Here is a 5,246-nt window from a genome sequence, read left to right as displayed (position 1 = left end):
TTATTATCCTCTTTAACAGGAAACAGTTTAGGTTTTGCATGTTTGGGAACTTACCAAACAAAAAATCGCGTCAATTATATATTCAAACCGCAAGCAGTTGCAAATCTTAAGCAAAACAAACTTAAGACCAATCCAAAACTTAAGGAGCATGAAATAGAACGGGATCAAAACAACAATGTAGATCCCACAGAACAAAACGAGTGGCATGACCGGAACACGACAACAAAAGGTCTTGACCGGGATACATAAAACAAGGCAAGGGAGGCATTCACCCTGCAGACATCCAACAACTGAAATAACCATCATAATTCAACTGTCAAATTTAAAATTCCATTCTGAAAATTCCCTGAAACTTCGAACCTCCTATAATAAAACTTTTTTATTTCAATGGAATTCCCCAGGGCACTAAATAGGGCCTCATTGTGCCAGTATGCCATTCTCGGGTACTTCGAAATAGTCACGTTTCCTAAGGCCGTTGGAACGTAAATATTTTAACGTGCCCAGCCAAGCTCGCATCGACAAACGGAACATGATGCTATTTAAATATAAACACCTGAACAGAAAATAAATGTATTACAATGTGAAGAAAAGTGTTCCTCCAAGGTTACTTGCTGGAGGATGCTGGGTTATTCTTAGATTTCACGTGGATTAGGTGCTTTTCCGTTTATTTCTATGGGGATACAAAAATAAGTTTGTTTGATTGTGTACTGTATTTGCTGCCCACTCGTGGATACTGGGCGATGTGAATTGAAGTAAGAAATCAAGAAACTATTTTTAACCTTAAATTCTCCGATAGCAGAAGTAAAGAATACAAGTTAAGTCCTTCAATCTTGTTTTCTTTAATTCTCTACTTACTGCTTTCATTTTATGCACATTCATTACTATAAAAAATCTCGTGAGGGATTTCCTTCATTGTTTTGTAAATTACAAAATCCATTTTCTTCTCAACTAAGCTTAGTTGAATCAAATCACTCAGTCACTGCGGATAAAGTTAGACCTGATAAACTCTTCAACTTTTGTCTATCGTCGTAAACCTGAACGACAGAAGTTTCGGAGTATTTCAAACTTTAAACTAGACGGATCTTAAATTCAAATCATAAAGGAGAGAATCTCGAAACAATACAAACGAAATGCATAAAGAATGGGATATAAAAACAAAACCATATACATAACAGGAACACCGGTAAGGAAATTGAATCTGCTATTTCCAAATATTGCCCGTTTAAATTCTGACAACGTGCCTTAGTTATGGCACCATGAACATTCTTATACCACCAGATAACCATGACTTTGATCTTCCTCTTATTTGCTAGATCAGGGGGATCAAGTTACAATGGATGTAACAGGGTATATATGTTTAGATCAATGGGTTCTAATAATCTTCGGGAACCACAGTAATGTTTTGATTGGTTACGCATAATCTTCAAAGTGCTATCGTCGAGTTATTTACGAGATCAGAATATTTATGTTAGCGACGATTTTGATCTCTCACTGCTATCAGGGATAGGATAATAATGCACATTTGGATTTTGTTTATAAAACTGTGATTCGCCACTATGTTATTGTAATAAATGAAAAGTTAACGATTTGCCTGTATAAGGATTATTTCAATAAAGTGTCATCACATGTTTATGTGCGTACTATTAAGATATACCTATGGCTCAAAAGTATGAAACAAAGAAAGAGGTGGTGCAAATGTTATACGTTGTTCACAACAAATGAGCAATACTCAAACACACAGCAACACTCACTACAAAACAAATAACAATAGACACAATGAACTTTATGCTTGGTGATCAACAATAAAAAAAACTATTAATTTTTAATTAACTGCAATAAAAAAAAACAATAAAAATCTCAAATCGGGAAGTCCTTTTGACTACGTAGCTTAGAAATATCACATCAGCAGCATTACTGCCTGCTGAGAGTTTCTCACGGCCCAAAGTTTTCGAACCCAAAATTCTTAAAAAAGTAACTACCAACTAGATTGCTGTATTTGCGCCGTTTGAGGTTCTCGGCAGCCACGGCAGCAGAACCAGAACAGTCGTCGCAGTAGCACAAGTAGTATCCCTCACTAAAGGCCAAGAGAACAAAAACCCATCTTCGAAGAGAACAAAGACAAAATTAAATAGAATATTACGTCAAAAAGTACTGCAAAGCCATTATGTCAGGTGTGGGGTTCGAACCCACGCTCCCTCTCGGGAACCAGAGCTTAAATCTGGCGCCTTAGACCACTCGGCCAACCTGACCTACTACATTTATACTAAATAGGGCTATACATAAGGCATTATTCACAATGAAAATCATTAAAAAGCAATCGGGTCTTTGTAGACTTTGAAACACTACTTCAATACTAAGTTCAGCTTAGTAAAAAATGTACTGTATCATCAACTTGAAGTCCATTTTTCGACAATTTATATTACGTTTCAATAACAGCGTCAGAACATGCGCTTATTGGACCATGAAAAATGCAAGCTTTTGGAGGAAATACGGCGAAAATCCATCGGAAAGCATTGTTAATATGCAAATAGTAGCTATTTTTACGAGTATCTACGTAAGGCTTTGAAGGTACTTGCTGAACTTCAGTCGTTGAGAACTTTAGACATAAAAGTGTGAGCTGGCAGGACTTTGGCTTGCTTTACAAGATGAAGATGCCAGAATGTTGGAAAGTATTCACAGGATCCTAAGTAAAGAGTATTTATTAAGTCACTTTTGAGGTTCGCTGGATCTCATTCCGAACAATTTCTGGATCAAAGTTGGTTCTTGGTTTTAAAAGTATACATTTTTCGGCTTCTTAGAGTTAGCCTTGAAGATTTTTCCGGAAGTCCACACTTTTTTTACCAAGGTGTCTTACGGCTTTCAACTAAAAGCGTTTCAAAATCTTATACGGGAATAAACGGCAATGGAAAAATGGGATAACCCAAATTAATAAAACACAACCTACTAAGGCTCGACACTTTACAGATAAACGGTATTACAAAATACTTTAACGTAGTTTCTTTACTACTGCAATAGTAAACTATTTCTTATCAGGACTAATGACTCCAACCGTTACGAATGCACCTAGTTTTGCTTATCGCTTCAAATTCTTACGATTTTAAGAACAATCAACTATTTGGACAGTTCGGAACTGCTTCTAAATCTTCAATTATAGCAAAAACGATTCTGTTAGTAGTAGGAATGAATGCTAAAATGTATTTCAAGGGATCGATGTTCTTCGTCAATTTGCACCTGCAGGACTGTTAAACGAGTCAGGATGAAATTTGGCATTCTAGAATAGCACTTTCTTGTAACAAAATGGGAATAACACTGACAAAATAGTGGGATTCGGCTAGTAATAGACAAAGAAGTATTTAATCACAAAATAAATGAACATGCCAACTTTAAATTTACAGACAATTCCAAAATTAAATCCATAAAAATATATTTACTGTGTTTCGCACGTGTTTTTTGTCACCCCTATTTTTGCGACGCCGAGTCCAGGGGGATTTGGCAAACAAGTGCAGCTTATTGCCGCATTACAAAGTAAAGTTATAATGATCAATCATCCCCGGGGGATCGCACATGTGTGATGTGAATAGTTTCATCGTTTTATTGAACAGTTGGTCAACGATTTTTGTATAGACTGTTAATTGAATGACAGAAGGGGCGATTTTATGTTGCTCACCGGGTTTTTTATACATTAATGTGCTCGCCTATCTAATTTAATTAATTATTGTTATTGCGTTATCAACTGGATTTTAAAGGGAAGATAAAAAATACTTTTGTGAGAGCAGTGTGCCAAGTAGAAATTATTATTTAAAAGAAATTTCGAACTTAGTAATTTAAGCGGGAACGGGACTATCATTGATATTTTTATACCACTTCATTAAATTAATAGTGTGATTTGTTGATCCACATCAGGTGTCGAATACTTGTCTTGAATTAAAATTATATTTTACGTAAATTTTCTTTCAATTTGGTGACATTTTGGGCTGATAACGCCATCTATCGAAAGATGCAACAACTAAATGACTATCTATGCAGAGACCGACAGTCCTATGTAATAGTACCAGAGCTAATTAATAGATGGCGCTTTTCGACAATGTCAGAAATTAAGTAAATTGCTACAATTAACTTTCCTGTGCAGCGAATAAAATGTGATTCATACATTTAAGTTTTATCACATCGTCAACTTTAAGATAAGCTCCTAATTCAGTTACAGTATGTTTATACTAGATGGCGCTAGTTGCCTTTTCATCATGATTGCCCGACGACGGCTGAGGAGGGGAGCTTAGGTTTTGGATTTTTGAACTTATTTTTGTATATCTTTTTATTATCTGCAACGTAAACGGCGTAAACGGCTTGAAATATTTTAACATCGCAGGCAGCATAACTTTGATTGTCATGAAAGCGACAACGTTTTTTTTTGCCTAATTGTATAACATGTATCTTTGCGTTTTCGCATGTTTAAATTTTTCAATTTAAATTCTTCACGCAATAAATGATTGATTGCCTGCAACCTGTGAGTGAGTAGGATTTTTTATTAGTTTTAACTTTTTAATAATTAATTACATTCCTCGTTTCCGGATATAAGAACCATTAACACCACAGAATATAGAATAGTGCTACGGACTGATACTTGCCAAAAATGTTTAGGTGTGCTTACCGTCGATTACTTCCTCGCTTAGTTTATTCTTGTATCAAATCCAAAAAGATTGTATAAAAAAATAAGATACATGGGTATTTACTATTTTTTTTTAAAGCGCAAGCATTTTCTTCAATTTCTTGGAACACTCCAACAAATACCGACCAAAAAACAATTGCAGTTACGTCAAACCTATCAGCCCAAAAACACAAACCAAAAAATAAGAAATAAAAGCCATTGCACATTTATCAACAACATTCAAGGCCATCTACTAATTTATTCACTTGTAAACCCGCAACTAACGAAGTACTTGTTTTAAGTTTTTTTATCAGTTCAACTGTCACTGTTTCTCGGAAACCCCGGGCTAACATGGAAGTGTGCAGGAAGTAAGTCGTGACCGGAACTATAATAATATAATCGCTATTATATCGATACCGATATCCTAGATCTTATTTGACATTGTCTTGTGGCGATGACGCGATAAATTACGCTTAATTGAGTGTAGTTTAACTGTAGTTGTATCCGGATGTCGCGTCCGGATATAATATAGTCTGGTTGAATGAAGGGGGGTTCAAAGGCGCCGCTCAATCAAGGGAAAACGAGTATTTTATGAAAGCTT

General features: G+C 35.5%; 1 non-coding gene across 1 annotated transcript; it reads right to left on the bottom strand.

Annotated features, from left to right (window-relative positions):
* Nucleotides 1-2,165: 2,165 nt before the first annotated feature.
* On the bottom strand, nt 2,166-2,249 carry Trnal-uaa. Its single transcript has one exon. It is a non-coding gene; the product is annotated as a tRNA-Leu (tRNA).
* Nucleotides 2,250-5,246: the final 2,997 nt, after the last annotated feature.

This window comes from Trichoplusia ni, unplaced genomic scaffold (genome assembly GCF_003590095.1).
Source record: "Trichoplusia ni isolate ovarian cell line Hi5 unplaced genomic scaffold, tn1 tig00002967, whole genome shotgun sequence".
Taxonomy (NCBI): domain Eukaryota; kingdom Metazoa; phylum Arthropoda; class Insecta; order Lepidoptera; family Noctuidae; genus Trichoplusia; species Trichoplusia ni.
This window is presented reverse-complemented; position numbering and strand designations above follow the sequence as displayed.